This window comes from Ovis canadensis, chromosome 18 (assembly GCF_042477335.2).
Source record: "Ovis canadensis isolate MfBH-ARS-UI-01 breed Bighorn chromosome 18, ARS-UI_OviCan_v2, whole genome shotgun sequence".
NCBI classification, from domain to species: Eukaryota; Metazoa; Chordata; class Mammalia; order Artiodactyla; family Bovidae; genus Ovis; species Ovis canadensis.
Window position 1 is genome coordinate 79803678 of NC_091262.1, and position 21972 is coordinate 79825649.

Below are 21972 nucleotides of genomic sequence, written 5' to 3' on the forward strand. Positions count from 1 at the left end.
CGCCCACAGAAGCAACTTCATCCTCATCCATTCAGACCTCCAGAGAGCCTGGGATTCCACTCTGAATCCCTCCGAGATGCGCTGTGACTCCCGTGAGCCCCTCCCACATTGCTGTAGAGCAGAGGAGCCCAGTTTGGTGCCCTGTGATGACCTAGAGTGGTGGGATGGAGCAGGAGGGAGTGAGGCTTAAGACGGAAGGGCTGTTGTTCAGTTGCTCTGTCGTGTCCGACTCTTTGCAGCCCCGTGGACTGCAGCACGTCAGGCTTCCCTGTCCTTCGCTACCTCCCAGAGTTTGCTCAAATTCATGTCCATTGAGTCAGTGACGCATTCCAACCATCTCGTCCTCTGTCGTCCCCTTCTCCTTTGCCCCCAGTCTTTCCCAGCATCAGGGTCTTTTCCAATGAGCTGGCTCTTGGCATCAGGTGGCCAAAATATTGGAGCTTCAGCGTCAGTCCTTCCAGTGAATACTCAGGGTTGATTTCCTTTAGAGGGAGGGAAGATATATAGAGATATAAATGACGTGCATTGTAGTCTGGCAGAAACCAACACAATATTGTAAAAACGAAAAAATAATAAAATTTTGTTTTAAGCTTTATAAGCCTTCAAGTCCTTGAACATTATTTTTTCTGCTTTAGGCAAAACTGCACAGGTGTCCAGCGGCTCCTTAAAAAAAACGGTGTTGAGGCAGACCGCCTTCTCCGAGTCTGATGGGGAAGAGGCTCCCCAGGCCGCACTTACCAGCTAAGTGACCTGGGGCGAGTTACTTAACCAGTGCTTCTTCGATCCCTCATCTAAAAACCGGGGATAATGATCCCTGTCTGCAGGCTTTCACGAGGAGTGCCTAAGATAATGGGTGTGAAAGCACTAATTTGAGCGTGGCCCCCAGGAGGAGATCGATAAACAGCTGTTTCTGTGATGCATCCTAGCCACCCGAGCAGACCACAATATTTCTGTCTTCTGAAACACTCCCTAGAGAAGCAACTTGCTGCTGCAAATAAGATCTCCGCGTTGGGTCCTGCGAGCTTCCACCTATTCAGCTCTCTCACTGCATGAACGTCAAGGTGTCAAGGTCCTTGAACAGGATCCAGAGCCCCGACTCCTGGCCTTTCCTCCTGACCCCCTCGCCGCTCACCTAAGGCCCACGCTGCTAGGCCTCCCATTGGTATCTGCCTCAGTGGGCTTTTCTGGACGGAGCCCTTCCTGCAGGCCCTGGGGCTCAAGTTCCCGCCTCGTAATAAAGACGAGGGAGGGTGTTTATGACGGAGCCAGGCGCTGAGTGTGGTCCAGGCTGAACTTGGCTCTGCCCTCTGTTTGCCTTCTCCTCCTCCCTGGGGCGGGCTTGGGGCGCGGGCGTGGGGCGCTCACTCGGCCAGCCTGGCAGCGTCCGGGGTTCTACCCAGGACCGGAGACAGACAAAGAGGCTGCGTCTCCACATCAGGGCTGAACTTCCACCTTAGGCCCCCTTTTGAGTCTTATTTCGCTAATAAGATCAGACAGGCTTGCAATTTTAGGTAACTGCAGTTGCTAAGACTGGAAGAGGGACTCATTCCCTGGCGTTCCCACAAGTCCTTCCCGGCTTGTTTAGCTTGGGAAATGAGGCAAGAACAGGTAGAAACACTCGGGGTCAGACACAAGCCATCACAAGAGAGACTGACTCAGGCTTTACTGACAGCTTTATTCACCCCCTCAGCCCTCTCATAGGCTATTTATTTATTCATTTATTCAGTAAATATTTATGGAGCGGCTCACCTGTGTCCTGACCTTGTCACACCCTCAGGCTTCTGCCTGGTCTGGGTCAGGGCCACACCCCTGCGCCCCAACCGTGTACCCTTCCAGGCCCAATCGAAGGTTGCCTCCTCTGGGAAGCCTGCACCTGATCTGTGCCAGACACCTTCCCACCCTCCCTCTCCCGAGGAAGGCCAGCTGGAATGCCTAGGTCACACAGGCCTGACCAAGAGCAAGGCTATCTCATGTGCGTCCTGCGGCCAGTTAGCAAAGCTTTCTAGCCAGTTCCCCTCGTCTGCAAGGTGTGGATAATACTCATTTCTGTTGTTGCTGCATAGTCACTAAGTCATGTCTGACTCTTTGCGACCCCATGGGCTGGAGCATACCAGGCTTCCCTGTTCTCCACTCTCCCCTGAAGTTTGCTCAAGTTCATGTCCACTGAGTCGGTGATGCTATCTGATCATCTCATCCTCTGTCATCCCCTTCTCCTCCTACCCTCAATATTTCCCAGCATCAGGGTCTTTTCCAATGAGTCAGCTCTTTGCACCAGGTGGCCAATATATTAGAACTTCAGCTTCAGCATCAGTCCTTCTGATGAATATTCAGGGTTGATTTCCTTTAGGATGGACTGGTTTGATCTCCTTGCAGTCCTAGAGTCTCTCAAGAGTCTTCTCCAGCACCACAGTTCAAAGGCATCAATTCTTTGGCACTCAGCCTTCTTTATAGTCCAACTCTCACATCTGTACATGACTACTGGAAAAACCATAGCTTTGACTATATGGACCTTTATCGGCCAAGTGACATCTTTGCTTTTTAATAAGCTGTCTAGGTTTCTCAATAATAATCAGTTCAGTTCAGTTCAGTCACTCAGTCGTGTCCGACTCTTTGCGACCCCATGAATCGCAGCACACCAGGCCTCCCTGTCCATCACCAACTCCCAGAGTTCACTCAAACTCATGTCCATCGAGTTGGTGATGCCATCCAGCCATCTCATCCTCTGCCATCCCCTTCTCCTCCTGCCCCCAATCCCTCCCAGCATCAGGGTCTTTTCCAATGAATCAACTCTTTGCATAAGGTGGCCAAAGTATTGGAGTTTCAGCTTTAGCATCAGTCATTCCAATGAACACCCAGGACTGATCTCCTTCAGAATGGACTGGTTGGATGTCCTTGCTGTCCAAGGGACTCTCAAGAGTCTTCTCCAACACCACAGTTCAAAAGCATCAATTCTTCGGTGCTCAGCCTTCTTCACAGTCCAACTCTGACATCCATGCATGACCACTGGAAAAACCATAGCCTTGACTAGATGGACCTTTGTTGGCAAGGTAATGTCTCTGCTTTTCAATATGCTATCTAGGTTTGTCATAACTTTTCTTCCAAGGAGTAAGCATCTTTTAATTTCATGGCTGCAATCACCATCTGCAGTGATTTTGGAGCCCCAAAAAATAATGTCTGACACTGTTTCCACTGTTTCCCCATCTATTTCCCATGAAGTGATGGGACTAGATGCCGTGATCTTCGTTTTCTGAATGTTGAGCTTTAAGCCAACTTTTTCACTCTCCTCTTTCACTTTCTTCAAGAGGCTTTTTAGTTCCTCTTCACTTTCTGCCATAAGGGTGGTGTCATCTGCATATCTGAGATTATTGACATTTCTCCCGGCAATCTTGATTCCAGCTTGTGTTTCTTCCAGTCCAGCGTTTCTCATGATGTACTCTGCATAGAAGTTAAATAAGCAGGGTGACAATAGACAGCCTTGACATACTCCTTTTCCTATTTGGAACCAGTCTGTTGTTCCATGTCCAGTTCTAACTCTTGCTTCCTGACCTGCATGTAGGTTTCTCAAGAGGCAACTCAGGTGGTCTGGTATTCCCATCTCTTTCAGAATTTTTCACAGTTTATTGTGATCCACACAGTCAAAGGCTTTGGCATAGTCAATAAAGCAGAAGTAGATAATACCCCCTAAAACGAAATGCCTGTGGATGTTACATAAAATATAAGAAACATCATTTGCAATGTGCAGTTGAGCTTGCAGGAAGGTGAAGAAGTCACCCAGAATTTAAGGGAGAGGTGAAAGTGAGTGATGGCTTAGCCAGTCCTGAAGCTGACATGACTCCAGGCTATCAGTCAGGCCCAGGGCCCTAGCAGTGTAGGTCTCGGTGGTTGTCAGGGACAGGAGAGAGGGCTTATGGCACCTGCGAGATGGGATGTTGGGACCCCCTTCCCCTGGAGCCAGCATCTCCAGGCACAGATGGACACATTCCCGGCCTTCTTCCAACTGGCCTGGCCTCGGGACTGGTTCTGGCCAATGGATGCTGAGAAGAAGAGAGGTGAATCACTTCTAGACCAAAACCAGACTCTGCAGGCCATGCATCAGGATGGCAGACCTGTGTTGGGATTGTCGCAACATAGGTCACTGAGTTGCTCCATGTGGGGCCGCTGTCTGGACAGTTGTTCAGATTCCCTGAAAACTTTGCAGGAGCAAGAAGCCTCTGTTGGGCTTAGCCAGAGAGAGGGGATTGGTCTTTAGGGAAGCAGGACTTCCTGACTAAAAAGTTGGCAAAGGAGATGGCAAGCAAGCTCGCTGTCTTCATCTGGAATCTAGGTGGAGAAAACCAGTCTCCTGTGTTCTTATTTCACAAAAGTTTGTGGGTCACATTTACACTATGTTTGGGTCCAGAAAACCCCAAACTGTAAAATTAAAGATATTTCCAATAAGGTTCTCCTGCTGGAAGCAAACGCAAATCCCCCTCCTCCACAACCTGGCCTCAAAGGACCCCACAAATATAAACCTACCAACGAGGTGTTCACAGTCCCAAGTCAGAACCCCGAGTTCATCAGATACACGCAACTACTAATTAAGGAACTTAAATAAACGTTTCTTTTAAATGTTTGTAAAATTTATTTAATTGGAGGATAATTCCTTTACAATATTGTGATGGCCTCTGCCATATAGCAGTGCCAATCGGTCACAGGCGTACATGGGCCCCCTGCCTCTCAAGCCCCGCTCCTATCCTTTGCTCGAGTTGTCACAGAGCGCCGGCTTTGTGTTCCCCGTATCGTATATCAAACTCCCACTGGCTATCTGAAAAGAAACGCATTTGAGTCAGTTCCAATGAGGTGGATGAACCGAGAGCCTATGGTATAGAGTGAAGTCAGAAAAACAAATATTGTACATTAACACATATGTTGGAATCTAGAAAGATAGTGTCAACGATCCTATGTGCAGGGCAGCAAAGGGGACACAGATGAAAAACAAACTTTTGGACACAGTGGGGGAAGAAGAAGGTGGGATGATGTGAGAGAACAGCATTAAATGTTTCAAAGAACTGGAACTGAAACTGGAAACCAAAATTATGGGGAATTAATAAAGCACTCTCGGGGGAAGGGAGGAAAGACCAAATAAATTTGAAAAGGAACCAAGCAGAATTGGCTGTGAAAATCTTACTGATGGTATGAAAACCTTCATATTTGGAAAAACAGCAGATTAGACCTGTTTCCTGAAAACAGAATTTGTCAAATAAAAGGTGGAGTGAAAGAAATTACCTACTGATGCAAAGAGAAAAAAAAGGAGGTCAGAAAAAAAAGAAAGCCGTTAAGAGACACGAGGATCAAATAAATAGCATAACATTATCTAATTGACGTTCTAGAAGCAACTAGACAGAACAGGACTAAAAGGTGAACTTCGTGAAGATATAATGACGAAGAATTTCCCAGAACTGACGATGGATGGAAATCTTACGTTTAAGATGCATGGCGAGTCTGTAGCAGGATAAATGAAAATGAATTCATGCCTGACATATCAAAGTAACACTGCTGGAGATCAAAAACAAAGCAGAAGCATAAAAGCAGCCTTTTATTCATTCACTCACGTATAAAAGAGAGATTTTTTTTTTTTTTTTGAACACCTACTACATGTCAGGCACTCATGTAGACGCTCGGGATGCATCAGTGGAAAAATACACAGAGTTCTTGCTCATTCTCACAGGGGACGGAGATAATGAATAAGCATAAGTAAGTAAATTTTACAGTGTGTTAGAAAGTGATGGGTGTGCCAAGGGAAAAAAAGCAAGAAGAAAAAAGAGGGGATTTGGAATATGTGTGTGGTGGGGAGGAGCCGGGGCAGAGTGTAATATTTAGTAAAATGTCAAGGGAGGCCTCTTTGAGAAGGCAAAGTTTGAGCAAAGACTTGAAGAGGGAGTTAGTGAGACGGATGGAGGAGGAGACACTTCAGGCAGAGGGAACAGCCAAGGGCTCCCTTGTCTGCAGAGCTTCTTGTGTGAAGTATCTGTTCAAAGTTTTTCATCCAATATTTTAATTACGTTGTTCGTGCGCTTATTAAATTCTGCTAAAGTCCCTTATCAGATTGTGAGCTGCACATCTGTTCTCGCAGACTGGTTTGTCTGTCCATTGTCTTTTAACAGGTCATTTGAAAGCCGGATGTTCAGTTTGCTGGCATCCATTTTCATCATTTTGCGCTTTGTAACGGTGCGGGTCTTATTAAGGACCCTTTGCCGGAGTACTTCCCGGGTGGTACAGTGGATCTGAATCCGACTGCCGATAAAGACGACACAGGTTCAGTCCCTGGACCCAGAAGATTCCAGGTGCTATGGGGCAAACTAAACCTACGTGCCGCAGACACATAGCCCGCAGCCCAGAACCTGTGCTCCACAACCAGAAAGGCCAGCACAAGAAGCCGTGCCACAGCAGCAACCCAGGGCCACCAGAAATAAAGAGATAAAATGCAAAGAATTTAAAAACCCTTTGCCTACCTCAAGGGCACAAATCATCTCTCTCCATTTCCTAGAAGTTTTATATTTTTGGTTTTTATGTTCGGGTCCGTGATCCATTTCAAAATTACTTTTGTGTGTGATGTGAGGTAGGGGTTGAGGTTCGTGTTTTTATGTATGTTTATGTTTTTATGTATCAATATTTGTTTTAAAAACTTTCCTTTTCCCTAAGATTCACCACACCCGTTTTAAAAAAAATCAATTGGCCATACAAAGCTGGATCTTTTTCTAGGTTCTCTATTCTGTTCCACTGATCTAGATATTTGTTCTTACACCAACAGCATACTGCTTCACAGTAGGTCTTAAAATTCAGTGGTATAAATCCTCCTTCTTTCTTCTTTTTCAAAATTGATTTGGCTATTCATGTTCCTTGAATTTCCATGTAAATTTTAGAACTGCCTTATCAACTGCCACAAAAAGACCAGTGTGATTATAATTGAGATTCGCACTGAATCCATAGATTATTGATGGCAAAATTGATATCTAACCATATTGAATCTTTGGATCCATGAACAAGATATAGCTCTTTATTTCTTCATACCATCTTTAGTTTCTCTCTTATTTTTCTTTTTAATTTCAGTGTTTTATAGTTTTTAGGGGGCAGGTCTGGTATATATTGTGTGACGTTTATCCCTAGGCGTTCATGTATTTTATGCTATCATAAACTGTATTGTTTGTTAAGGTTTTTTTTTTTTTTTTCAAAACAAACAACTTTTTATTGATGTAGAATTATTTTTGGCAGTCTTGACCACATGTTTATTCTGTTTATAGTAACGATTTCCTAAAACTCACTAAGTAGTAGGTGTCTATTGTTGCATTTTAAAAGTAACCCAAAACATAGTGACTTAAGACAACAAAATTTATTAACAACTTCTGAGCATCAGCAATCCATGAACTGAGTGGTTCAGGCTCAAGGCTTCTCACAAGGTTACAGTCAAGCGATGGCTAGACCTGTAATATATAAAGCCTTTACTTAGGTGCATGCACTTTTGGTGTTTTATTGTTTTTTTTTTAATTTAAGGATAATTGATTTACAATATTGTGTTGGTTTCTGCCGTGCATCAACCTGAATCAGCCATAGGTGTACGTACATCCCCGCCCTCTCGAACATCCCTCCCACCTCCCACCCCTCTAAGTTGTTACAGAGTCCCAGTTTGAGTTCTGTGAATTACACAGCAAATTCCCCCTGGCTATCTACTTCACGTGTGGTAGTGTATGTTTCCACGCTGTTCTCGCCAACTGACGTACAGCTGATTTACAGTGTTGTGTTAGTTTCAGGAGTACAGCAAAGAGATTTAGTTTATGTATCTATATATTCATATACATATGCAAATATATACATTCTTTATATGCACATGTACATATATACACATTTATATACATATACACATTTATATACATATATAATATATATACATTTATATATACATAAAAACAATAGATATATACTTTTTTTAGCTTTTTATTTTTTAAATTTTAATATCTTTAATTCTTACATATATTCTTTTTTAGACACAGAATATCAGAAGACACATATACCCTTTACTCACCTTTTCTAATGATAACGCCTAAGTCATGGACTAATTTAAAAACCGAGATATTAACATTGGTAAAATACTGTTAACTAAACTACAAATTTTATTTGGATTTTACCACTTTTCCACAAATGCTCTTCACTTCTGGAGGGCAGCTCAGGATCCCACGCTGCCTCTAGTTGGCGCGTCCTTAGGCCCCTGCAGTCTTGCGGTTGTTCAGTGTTTCCGTTGGTCAGGACTCGGCACTCTTGAAGAGCAGTCAGTGGTCAGGTGTTTTCTCGACCGTTCCTTGATCTGTGTTGCGTCATGCCTTCTCATAGTGATTTGAGATTCTGCATCATCGAGAGAAATACCACAGGAGTAACCTGTGCCATATCAGGGAGTCCTCGATGTTACCGTGTCTTATTTCTTGTGACGGGAACTTTCATCATTTTGTAAAGATGGTGTCTGTCAGGTTCCTCCACTGTATAGCCACTATTTTTCTTTTTGTAAGAGAGCAGGGAGATACTTTGAGGCAATGCAAAGGTTCTGTTTCTTCTTACACTTTCTCCCACTAATTTTAGCATCCATTGGTGTATTTTGCCTCCATGATATCCATGAAATTCTATTTGGATTTTTCTATTTCCCCCTATTCCTTTTTACATGAATTAATTGGGCTTCTTCTATAAATAGGTATCATTCCTTTTCATTTCACTTCAGTGATATTCCTTTTCATATAATTTCATTTATTTATCTATTACATTATTAATTTATATTTGTTCAGACTAAAATATATTCAGTTTATTATTTGGGTTATAATCCAATACTTGTTGTTCAGTCACTCAATCATACCCGACTCTGAGAACTCGTGGACTGCAGCATACCAGGCCTCCCTTCCATCACCATCTCCCAGAGTTTGCTCAAACTCATGTCTGTTGAGTTGGTGATGCCATCCAACCATCTCATCCTCTGTCGTCCCCTTCTCCCGCCCTCAGTCTTTCCCAGCATCAGGGTCTTTTCCAATGAGTTGGCTCTTCACATCAGGGGGCCAAAGTACTGGAGCTTCAGCTTCAGCATCAGTCCTTCCAATGAATATTCAGGGTTGATTTCCTTTAAGACTGACTGGTTTGATCTTGCAGTCCAAGGGACTCTCAAGAGTCTTCTCCAGCACCACAGTTTGGAAGCATCAATTCTTTCGCACTCAGCCTTCTTTATGCTCCAAATCTCACATCCATACATGACTACTGGAAAAATCACAGCTTTGACTATATGGAGCTTTATCAATAAAGTAATATGTCTGCTTTTTAGAATGCTGTCTAGGTTTGTCATAACTTTTCTTCCAAGGAGTAAGCGTCTTTTAATTTCATGGCTGCAATCACCATCTGCAGTGATTTTGGAGCCCCCAAAAATAAAGTCTGTCACTCTTTCCATTGTTTCCCCATCTATGTGCCACGAAATGATGGGACCGGATGCCATGATCTTCATTTTTGAATCTTGAGTTTTAAGCCAGCTTTTTCACTCTCCTCTTTCACTTTTATCAAGAGGCTCTTTAGTTCTTCACTTTTTGCCATAAGAGTGGTGTCATCTGCATATCTGAGATTACTGATATCTCTCCCGCCAATCTTGATTCCAGCTTGTGCTTCATCCAGCGTGGCATTTCACATGGTGTACTCTGCATATAAGTCAAATAAGCAGGGAGACAATATACAGCCTTGACGTACTCCTTTCCCAGTTTGAACCAGCCCATTGTTTCATGTCCGGTTCTAACTGTTGCATCTTGACCTGCGTGCACATTTCTCAGGAGACAGGGAGGGTGGTCTCATAGCCCCATCTCTCTAAGAATTTCCCACAGTTTGTTGCGATCCAGGCAGTCTCTGGCTTTTTCGGTGATCCAATGGATGTTGGCAATTTGATCTCTGGTTCCTCTGCTTCTTCTAAATCCAGCTTGTACATCCAGAAGTTCTCAGTTCACGTGCTATTAAAGCCTAGCTTGAAGGATTTTGAGTATTACCTTGCTAGCATATGAAATGAGTGCAATTGTGTGGTTGTTTGAGCATTCTTTGACATTGCCCTTCTTTGGGATTGGAATGAAAACTGACCTTTTCCAGTCCTGTGGTCACTGCTGAGTTTTCCAAATTTTCTGTCATATTGAGTGCAGCACTTTGATAGCATCATCTTTTAAGATTTGAAATAGCTTAGTTGGAATTCCATTACTTCCACTAGCTTTGCTTGTAGTGATGTTTCCTAAGGCCCACTTGACTTCACACTCCAGGATGTCCAGTTCTAGGTGAGTGATCACATCATCGAGGTCATCCAGGTCATTAAGATCTTTTTTGTATAATTCTTCTGTGTATTCTCTATGTCTTCTGCTTCTGTTAGGTCCATAGCATTTCGGTCCTTTATCATGCCCATCTTTGTATGAAATATTCCCTTGATATCTCTAATTTTCTTGAGGAGATTGCTAGTCTTTCCCCTTCCATTGTTTTCCTCTATAATCCAATACTGTCATAGTTTATTCTGTTTCTAATATTGTTACAGCATTGGCCATTGGGAGCTCTTTCAGACTGGCTTGGGTGCCTTTTCAATATTCCCTCATTCTTTTGCTTTTCGTTTATATAATTCATTTATAACACAGCATTTTAAATTTTCACTTACCAACTTTTTTTTGATAGTATGTGAACATACAATTGATTTTTGTATATTTAAAATAGGTTTCTATAAGCAGCATATGGGGTCTTCCCTAGTGACTCAGATGGTGAAGAATCTACCCGAAATGCAGGAGACCTGAGTTCAATCCCTAGGTTGAGAAGCTTCCCTGGAGAAGGAAATGGCTACTGACTCCAGAATTCTTGCCTGGACAATTCCATGGACAGAGGAGCCTGGCGGGCTCCAGTCCATGGGGCCGCAAAGAGCCAGACACGACTGAGCGGCTAACATGTTCACTTTCAAGCAGCATATAGTTGAGCCTTGCTCTTTCATCCCGTGTCACAATCTCTGCCTTTTACTAAAGTATGTGCAGATGTAAACGTTTGATATAATTATCAGAATCACTGGGTGTAGGTCTACCGTCTTTCCACTTTTTTTTGGACTGTGTTGGGTCTGCATTGCTCGGTGGCTTTTCTCCAGCTGTGGCAAGTGGGACCACTCTCTAGATGCCGAACGCAAGCTTCTCATTGCTGTGGCTCCTCCTGTTGCAGAGCATGGCCTCCGGGGTCCATGGGCTTCAGAAGCTGTGGCACACAGGCTTAGCTGCCCCATATGGAATCTTCCCAGACCAGGGATGAGGCGCGTATCTCTGCATTGGCAGGAGGACTCTCAACAATGGAGCCACCAGAGAAGCCGTATCCCCTTGTTTCTTATTTGTCCCATCTGTCTTTTGTTCTTTTTTTCCTTTCTTCTTTGCAATTAATTTTTTTTTAATTTCCATTTTCCCCACAGATTGATTCTCTCTAATCAATCGAATCTCTTTGTTCTAATTTTCAGAAGTAGCTCCAGAATTTAAACATACATATCACAGTCTACCGTCAAATGTTGTACCACTTCACATATAATGTAAGTATCCTGCAACAATATTCTTTCATTTAATTCCCCTGTCCTATGTACTACTGTGGTCATAGATTTTACTTTTCAGAGTATATTGTTGATATTTTGTTTTAAATGGTCAGTTGTTTTTTAAGGAAATTAAACGTTGAAGAAAATTTTTCTTTTAGTGTTTTTAAATGCAATTAGCAGAATAATGTTTAATATTTCATGTAAAAATTAATATTCCATACTTGTTTGTATATTTTAATGTTTAATATGCAAAATGTATAGGAGGTTGATTATCAAACATTACTTCTTTCAGGGAATAGATTGAAATTTTATTATTATTGAGTTTCTATTTGAATCTGAATGAAATGAGTATACATGACATCTATAATTTAAATATATTAATTCAAGTTTTTAAATAAAACTAAGAACTGCCAGAATGCCACAAATATCACTGTGAATAATCAGTCTTAAAATGAGCTTTTGTTTGTTTTTAATTTTTTTTTACATTTCTCTACATATCTGCCACTTCTAATACTCTTGCCTCTTTTTCTGTAGATCCAGGTTTCTACCTAATATTATCTTCTTTCTGCTTCCTTTAATATTAACTTCCTTTAATATTTCCTGTAATGTCAGTCTGCTAGGGTCTTTAAAACTCCTTATTTTGCCTTGCATTTTGGAAAGATATTTTTGCAGAAAATAGAATTCTAGATGAACAATTTCTTTCTCTATTTTAAAGATATTAGCCCCACTGACTTCCAGCTTGCACTGTTTCCAAAAAGAACACTACTGGCATTTGCAGATTGTTCCTCTCTAGGTCTCCTTCTTACCTGGCTGCATTTAGCATTTTCTGTTTATCTCTGAATTCAGAAAATTAATTATGATAGAGCTCAGTGTGCTTTTCTTTTTATTTACTCTACTTCATAGTCATTGAACTCAGATTTGTATATTCATAGTTTTTATCAAATTGGGATGTGGCATTTCAGCTAGGCCTCCCAGAAGGAACACCTCTGTCTTTGAGAATAAAGGCCAACTGATCATTATTAATGACCCTAATAACCATTCTTCTTAGGATGCTGTCCAGAAGTCAGAACAAGCAGGTCCCAGTTTGATGCTAACGACGCTGAGATGTGGGTTGAATTCTGGTGAGAATCTGAGGTTCTCTCAGTTCCTTGGAGACTCGACGCGTCACCACCACTGCCTTTGGGCTTGGCCGTGGTGATGGATAAGGCATCCCAGGTGGCTCAGTGGTAAAGAACCCGCCTGCCAATGCAGGAGACACAGGAGAGGCGGGTTCCATCCCTGGGTCGGGAGATAATGGCAACCCACTCCCGTATTCTTGCCTGGAGAATCCCATGGACAGAGGAGCCTGGCGGGCTTCTCTCTGCGGGGCACCATAGAGTCGGACTCAGCTGCACGCACATGCACAGCTGGTGATGGATACACCACCTGCTACCCAGGATGCAGGAAGGGCACCCGTCCTTTAGAAGAGGGAAGCAGTCTGTTTGAGCTTGGTGAGTGGACCTCCTATGCAGCCCCAACTGCCTGGCAGGTCAAAGGGTAAGGGAGGAGGGTGGGTCTGCACTGCCTCTGGGGTCTTCATCCCTGTAGGATCCACGTGGCTGGGCACACATCCCCAAGAGACTGGCATGGCTGAGCACCCACCTCTCCTGGCCACCTGTCCTTCCCCATCCTCAACACCACATTTGCAGCTATTCTGTTACCTCTGCCAGGCATTGGCCCAAACATCGAACTCAACCCTTCCTCCTCCTTTCCGAAGATAAACCACTCGTGGAGGGCTCCTGTTCGAAGACAGGGGCTGTTACGCGGCAGCCTTGAGAAGACCAAGGGTCAGACCTTCCTCAGCCCTCCACTTTGCCCTTCCCACCAGCCACCCCCCATCCCACTCCCCCTCGTCTGACCTTCTCCCAGCCTGGCTATCACCCGCCCCTCCAGGAACTTTCCTCCCCCAGAGAACCAGGTCTGGAACTAGGGCGAGGCAAATGAGGTCCCTTCATGCAGAATTCAAGGAAACACCAAAAACCTCAGCAATGAAGATTAGTCACATTTCAGGCAATAATTTTTAAGTCAAAAGTAATGAAGATACAGCTCAATCACAACAACAAAGTAAAACAGCCCAATTCAAAAATGGACAAAGGAATTGAATGGACATTACTCCAGAGTTAAGAAATGGCCAAGAAGCACATGAAGAGATGTTCTGCATCATTAGTCACTGGGGAGACGCAAATCAAAACCACCGTGAGACACCACCTCACACCCACCAGGCTGGCTAAATTTTTTTTTTTTTTTTTAATGAAAAGAACAAGTGTTGGAAGGGTGTAGAGAAACTGAAATCCTGGTGCATTGGAAAATAGTTTTGCCTGTCCTCAAAGAGCTAAACGCAGAATTACCATATAATCCAGGAATTGTGCTTCTGCAAGAATTGAAGCCAGGGACTCGAGAAATTTCTTTGCACAATCATGTCCGTAGCAGCACTATTCACAATAGCTGAAGGGTGGAAGTAGACCCCAAAGTTCATCAACCTATGAATGGCTAAACAAGATGTGGTCTATCCGTGCAACGAGATGTTATTCAGTCTGAAAAAGGAAGATAATTCTGGTACTCTTACAACACAGATGAACCCTGAGGACAATACACTGAGTGAAATGTCAATAACAAAAGAACAAGAGTTCTGATTGTACTTCCAGGAGTTCCCTAGAGTAGTCAGATCCATAGAGATAGATAGCAAAAGGGTAGCTTCCAGTAAGCTGGGCGAGGGGGAAAGGGGAGTTTGTGTTTAATGGGGACAGAGCTTCAGTTGGGGAAGATAAGAAATTTCTGGGGATGGATGGTGGTGATAGTCACAAACAATGTGAATGTATTTAACGGGCTTCCCAGGCGGCTCAAAGATAAAGAACCCACCTGCCAATGCAGGAGACATAGGAGATGCAGGGTCGATCCCTGAGTCAGGAAGACCGCCTGGAGGAGGAAATGACTACCCAACTCCCGTCTTCTTGCCTGGAAAATTCCATGGACAGAGAAGCCTAGTGGGCTACAGTCCATGGGGTCGCAGAGTCGAACAGGACCGAGCAACTGAGAACGCACGCAGTTGAATGTATTTAATACCATCGAATTGTACACCTCAACATGGCTGCAAATGATGAGTTTTGTGTTATGTATATTTGACTGTAACTTAGACAAAAAATAATGGAAAAAAAATCTGTGATGAACAAAATACCAAAATTTAAAATAAAGACAAGGATTTGCTGGGCCAATCCTTGTGAGAGCCTGAGTGAGACAGAACCAGACTAATCCTGTCTTCACTTTAAATTTTGATATTTTGTTCATCACAGATTTTTTTTGATTACTTCGATTTTGTTAAATACTGCAGTGAAATGTGATTTATCTGGTCACTGATATTGAGGATGCTTCCTGAAATGTCGCATGTAGTCCCAGTGCCTCACCTGCGATCTGGCCCTAAGGTATTCCATTTAAGCTACTAAAAGGATGAAATCTCCCCCAATCCTCCCACAGCGAGTCAACCTCAGCAACTTCATCCCGCCCCCAGAAGAGCCCACGGCCACCTCCCTTCTGGCCACTGGATCTGGGCCAACCCCTCTTTCTCTCTTTGTATCCCCCACCACCATCACACCACAGAATAAAACCAAAGGCCTCTTGGAATATCGCCAGACAAAAATACTGGAGTGGGCTGCCATGCCCTCCTCCAGGGGATCTTTTTGACCCCAGAATCAAACCCAAATCTCTTATGTTTCCTGTATTGGCAGGGGGAGGTTCTTTACCACTGCTGCCACCTGGGAAGCCCTCTTGGCATATTTTCCAGCCTTAAGAAGGAAGAAAGGACGGCCCTAATGGTCCAGTGCTTGAGGATCCACCTTGCAAAACAGAGGACACAGGTGCGCTCAGGTTCAATGTCTGGTTGGGGAAATAGTATCCCCCGTGCCACAGAGCGACTAAACCCGAGCACCACAACCACTAAGCTCACGAGCTGCGGCTGAGACCCGAGGCCGCCAAACAAGTGAAGAAAGACATACAGCTTTTTAAAAAAGGACGGAAAATCTGACTTATCCTATCACCTGGCCAAACGCTGAGACCATTAAGTGAAATAAGTAAGACAAAAAGGACAAAGAGCATATGAGTCCACACGTATGAGGTACTCGGAGCAGTCAATTCACAGAGAGAGGAATTTAGGGTGGGTGCCAGGGGGAAGCAGGGAGAGGAAGGGGTTGTTTCATGGGGACAGGGTTTCAGTTGGGAAAGATCAAAGAGTTCTAGAAACGGATGGTGGGATGGTTGTACAATGATGTGAAATGTACTTAACACCACTTGACTATACACTTGAAGATTATTAAAACAGTAAATAATATGCTATGTAGATTTTCCAAGGAGCAAGCATGTTTTAATTTCATGGCTGCAATCACCATCCGCAGTGATTTTAGAGCCCAAGAAAATAAAATCTGTCACTGTTTCCACTTTTTCCCCTTCTATTTGCCATGAAGTGATGGGACCGGATGCCATGATCTTAGTTTTTTGAATGTTGAGTTTTAAGCCAGCTTTTTCACTCTCCTTGGAAGGGAAGTTATGATAAACCTAGACAGCATATTAAGAGGCAGAGACATCACTTTGCCGACAAAAGTTTGTATAGTCAAAGCTACAGTTTTTCCACTAGTCATGTACAGATATGAGACTTGGACCATAAAGAAGGCTGAGTGCCAAAGAATTGATACTTTCGAGCTGTGGTGCTGGAGAAGACTCTTGAGAGTCCTTTGGATAGCAAGGAGATCAAACCAGTCCATCCTAAAGGAAACTAACCCTGAATATCCATTGGAAGGACTGGTGCTGAAGCTGAAGCTCCAGTACTTTGGCCACCTGAGGCAAAGAGCAGACTCGTTGGAAAAGACCCTGATGCTAGGCAAGACTGAAGGCAAAAAGAGAAGGGGAAAACAGAAGATGAGCAATTGGATGGCATCACCAACTCAATGGACATGAGTTTGAGCAAACTCTGGGAGATGGTGAAGGGCAGGGAAGCCTGGCAAGCTACAGTCCATGGGGTCACAAAGTGTTGGACACAACTTAGCGACTAAACAAGAACAACAGAGTAGATTTTACAATTTTTTTTTAAAAAGCTGTAAAACAAAACAAAACAAACAGTGGCCACCCTCGTCTCTCCGGGGCAGTTTGACACAATGAATGCTCCTGATGGAGCTCCCTTCCTCCCTTTGTCTTCTGGGCGCTGTGGACCGAAGTCGTGTCTCATCTGGCCAGAGGCCATCTCTTATAAAACAGCACAGATAAACATTTTCTGCCTCGGCTTGGGTAAGAGAATATAAATAGAAAAGGTCCAGCGTGATTTTTAAAGTCATTACAGTTTGGTTCCCCAAACAATCTTTCCGACTCTCGTATTGTCCTGCGTGCGTGCGTGATCAGTCGCGTCCAACTCTTTCAACCTTCTTTAATTGGGAAAATGCACCTGGGACCACTCCTTCAGCCTTAGCCGAGATTCCCTCACTCGTCCCAGCTCCCCTGGGACTGCAAACCGTCCTCGCGCCAGAGCTGCCCTTGGCGTCTGTGCTCACCATCCTAACAGCACACACGGGCACATGCTTGATCTGCATCTGAGGGATGGGGACAGGAGCCCAGAGGGGCCAAGCGACTTGTCCAAGGTCACACAGCTAGCCTAACCTTGGGCTGTGGGCTCTGGCCCTGCCCAACCCCCACCCCCCGCCACCACACCTCCACCCTCTAAGACATAAGACAGGTCCTTGCGCATCTTAACAGCCGTGGGCCTGCTTCAAGCCTCTGTCCCCACCAGGCTCCCCAGCCCCACAACAATTACTGCACGAAAATCAGAGTCCAGCGGCCCAAGCGAGGCGCAGCCATAACCAGCCAGTCCTCTGAGAACCTGGTTTCCTCTTGCAAATGAGGCTGGGGAGAGTTGTGGGCGGCCTCGGGTAGAAACCCTGATAAGGAGGCTCAATGGGCAGCCCCCCCCTCAAGATGTTTCTGCCCGAGGCTGGGGGTGGCGCCTTGGCCAGAGCAAGTTCCTGGGCCGGCCTTTCCCAGAGGGCTCCCATCTCTGCTTGGTATGCGAGGGGGTCCGAGCTGGGGTCCAGCCGCCTTCCCAGGCCATTCAAGTCAACTCCCGCAAAGGCTTTTGTTGTTATTGCCACCCTCCGCCATTGCCAGGGGCCGTTTTTGTCTTCCCAAATGGGAAAGTATCTTTTACTTTTCTCTTTTGACACTGACTATTTGGCCTAAAGCAGGGACCAATTAAACTAATTAATCCCCAGGCGCTTTGCCGGAGGAGCAGCTCGGCTCTCACACTCGGGTCATTCCCGGGGGAGAGGGCGAACTCCAGCATCCTTTGTGTGCCTCTGACCTTTGGGCCGGACAGGCCTTGGCATGCCCTCCTCGGGCCTCCCCGCCGCCCCTACCTGCCGCTTCGAGGGGCACCGGGCTCTCCCAGCACCTCCCACATCTCCACCTGGGGTTCAAGCCAGGCTGCAGCCCGCCTCCCCCTCCCACGCACAGTTAACACTTTCTCTAGGAAGGGAAAAAAACCCGCAAATCAGGGAACCCACAGCCAGCTGAAAAAAGGGTGCTCGAGGTGGAGTCCACAGACCCCCGGGGTGCCCCTGGCAGGGGCGCCAATCCTGCCGGATAGATCAGCCCCCAGTTAATAGGTCCCTCGTCAAACGCGTTTTCCTCCTGGACCAAACGCTTTTTCCTCCTGGACGACAGCAGAATTTCTTTGGCTCCGACAGCGAGGAGCAGCTGTCCACACTGTTTACTCAAATACCATTCTGGCAATGTTCAGAATGTTTTTTTCTCTCTTCCCTGCAGGATCTGAAACCATCCGTGGGGCGGTTGGACGCACGCGTCCACACATGGCTTTCCAGGGTGGCGTCTTCGCCGCGCGCAGAAATCCTGTTCCCGGAGCCCTTCGCCGCGTTCCGCCAGGCCTCCCCCACCCCCACTGCGCCCACCCCCGCTGATGGGCCTGTTTCCGTGAACACCGCAAACGACAAACGTGCGGTTTTGAAAGTGTCTCTTTCACGGTCACACATTTCTTTTCATTGTGCGTCTTGGCTGAGCCACGCTTCCAGTTCCTAGGGACCCTCCTGGGCTCCGCTTGCAGAGCATCTCTGCACTTCCACAGCCCCTCCCCCGAGAGCCAGCGGCCGCTGGACCCTGGATTGTGTAGTGGTCTCTGAAAGCACTCTCAATAAAAGCTCCGGGTCTTTGCCTCTGGTTTCTCTGTGCTGTTGGGGCTCTGGTCTGGCTGATCCAAGATTCGTTCCGCGGCCCTGCACACCCGGGTACTTCTTGAGACGCACCGGCTTCCAAAACTTTGCACAACACCGCGACCGCAAGCACTCCGGCTACGTGAGGCCGTTTCCGGTTGCCTCCCGACCCGCCAGTCATTTCCTCGCCCGGAGGCATCTCCACGGGCCCCCACACCACCCTCATGGGTCTCTCTTCCTCCAGATTAAGCGCAGGCCCCTCGATGGGGGTGAAAGGCGGGTTCAGGGCCTTCCTGGCTGGCCTCCCCGGGAGCCCATCCCAGCCCCCCACACGCTGGTCCCAGAGGCCGCTCACCATCCAGCAAAGAGCCGAACTGCTCCTTCTGGACCTTTCCTTTTGAGTCTCCTTCCACCCACTGGTTCCCATCCTGCCAGCTGCAATCCACAGGGTCCCAGCGCCCCAGGCCTTCACATATCTGACTTCTGTTGCTGCTGTAACGAGAGCCACCAACTCCGCAGCCGAAAACCACACAAACCCTTGTGCTTACGGCTGAGAAGGAGTCCAAATGGTCTCACCGGGCTAAAGCCAAGGCGTGACCTGGGGCGGCTCCTCCTGCAGGCTCGGGGGAGAAGTCTTGCCCTCCAATGCCTGGGCGGCTGGCCCTTCTCTCTGCCTTCCAGCTGCATCACCAGGGCCCCTGCTGCCATCATCACATCCTCTTTTCTCTGACCCTACCATCTCCCGCTTTCCCTAGGGACCCTCCCGGTTGCATGCCTCCCTCTGGGTGATCCACGACCATTTTCCCACCTCAATATGCTGAGCTTCATCTCATCTGCAGAGTCCCTCCGGGGTCCCCTGTTCAACCACTCGCAATGTTCCAGCTGATGGCCTTTTTGCCCCAGTCTCCCATCTGAAGTCCCAAAAGTACGTGTGATGTAACAGGACAAAAGCATTAACTCCATGTTACAGGTGAAAATGGTTGGATAACGTCACCAACTCAATGGACATGAGTTTGAGCAAACTCCGGGAGACAGTGAAGGACAGGAAGGCCTGGTGTGCTGCAGTTCATGGGGTTGCAAAGGGTCGGACAAGACTGAGCGACTGAACAACAATAGGCGAAAACCCTGAGACGCACACAGCTGGCAACGTCAGAGCAAGACGGGCAGGAAGGTGGGGCTCGGGCCCTGCCAGGACGGCAGTAGGCACTGTTCACCCACAGGCCGGCTGGCTCACGGCTGCCCAGCCAGCGGGCGTCCTGGGCCTTGAGCGTACATGACCACAATGCACAAGCATTCATTCCGTCCCCCGGGTTCCCAATTCCAAGCGCAGGCATTTCACAGTTGGAACAAAGGATCTCACTTCTCTCCCAGGCCCGCTTCTTTCCAGTGTTGCTGCTTAAAGAAAGAGCACTGGATGAAGGAGAGAGAGACCTGGGCAGCACAATAGCTCATACATACACATGTCCTCACAGACACTCAGGCACACCGGCGACCCAGTGTCCTGAGCCTCAGATCCCTCTTTGCCACAGAATATGAGTAGGCTGACACGTGCGTGTTCCAGGCCCTGGGCTTGAGAGGAAGAGGCAGGGCATGTTGTCTTCTTCCTCTTCTCTGCTCAACCCTGGCCAAAATGCAGATGGGATGGATGGAGCTGCAGCAGCCATCTTAGACTGTGAATTCAAAGTTTCTTTTGAGGCCAGTAAAGCAGCAGGCTACACATGTCTAGGTTCCTGAGGTTCTGGTGTCACCATGTCATCCTGAACCACTTGGACTGTAACATAAGAAAAAAATTAACTCCCATCATGTTTAAGCCACTTTGGGGGGCTCAGGGTTAGGTATTTGTTCTAGCAGTCAAGCCAATATGTTGACTATTAACAGATTTGGCTACACAAACATAGTGGGGCTGGGGCATTGCCACAACAAACTCAGACTTCCAAGGTCTGGCCTCCAGAGTCTAGGATTCAGGTTTTGTGAACTGGAAAGCTCTCCGCCCTGGTGCTGCCGAAAGCCTGTCATAAAAATGCTCCCTGCGATGTCTGGAAGATTGAATACATCGTGATGGCCCCTGAGAAGAGAAAACTGGTTTGAGACTCAGTACAGATGTGTTGGCTGTGGCACGCTGCCTTTAGGAAGTGATACAGGAAAATTATGAAGATGGATTTGGAGGTGCAGTCCGGGTGGAGAAAGAGATGACCCAATCCCTTCCCAGCTCCTCCCATAAAGAGTTCTCAAACAGGCAAGGCCAGCTGTCCTGGGGGTCACAGTCTGAATGTGGTTCCGCGTCTCCCCACTCAGGCCTGTGGTTCAGATAACATCAAAGTAGCTGCTGTGAAATGAGCTGAAAACAGAGGCCTGGAAACAAAAGAGCAGCTTCCTCAGAGTAAAAAGCAAGACATGGACAAGATCTCAAGTGGGGTTACATGCAATATGGAATAACCAGATGCAAATAGACCTACTAAGTTTTGCAGGGAATTGTGTTGCCAAATAAACCATAGCCCAGCTTCCCAAAGCTTGTTACTTTTTGACACCCCGCCTCAAAGAGATCCCTCGACACTCCTAAAATGTAGACACAGCCAGATATTTGCTGTGGGAGTTTGGTGGCCACCAGGAAGCGTGTAGTCAGCCATGCCCACTACTAGGGTGGATTTGGAGACGGGGGTGGGAAAGGAGAGTGTTCTCAGAGGACCCAGCAAGGCCAGCGGGAGATGGTGGACAATGCACTCCTCCAAGAAGCAGAGGCTGGGTGACCAAAGGGGTCAGCTGCAGCAGAGTGGTGGTGATGACTGCCCGACCAGATTCAGTCATCATCCTGGACAGCAGCAGCTGTCTTGTCCATGTGCATCTGTTCCAAAGGCAAGATTTACAGCAGTTCTGCTGTTCTTGCCTCATCATCACCTAACGGGGGCTATAAACCACTGTCTTTTTTATTAATAGTTTCCCTATCCATGAGCCTTCACATCTGGTCTTGATAAGAGGTCTGCACATTCCCTTTGGACCCTGGACATGGCTGGATGCAATGCCTGGGCGGGACTTCAGGACTGATCTCAAGAGAAGGGGTTGAATGTGTCCAGGGGCTGGAAGGGAGAGCCTGCATGGAAGTCAGGGGGCCCAAAGGGGTGGACATGGCCAAGACTGTGAGTTGTTCCCCAGTGTCCATTT

The 21972-nt window shown here is 46.4% G+C and overlaps 1 long non-coding RNA gene across 1 annotated transcript in view; it reads left to right on the forward strand.

The window, feature by feature from the left end:
- Nucleotides 1–18815, forward strand: part of LOC138423663 (uncharacterized) — a 39007-nt gene extending 20192 nt beyond the window's left edge. Inside the window, exons 2-4 of the long non-coding RNA XR_011250383.1 lie at nt 11507–11575; nt 12624–13065; nt 18413–18815. This is a non-coding gene — a long non-coding RNA (uncharacterized lncRNA). The remainder of the gene's footprint in view (nt 1–11506; nt 11576–12623; nt 13066–18412) is intronic.
- The last annotated feature ends 3157 nt before the right edge of the window (nt 18816–21972 follow it).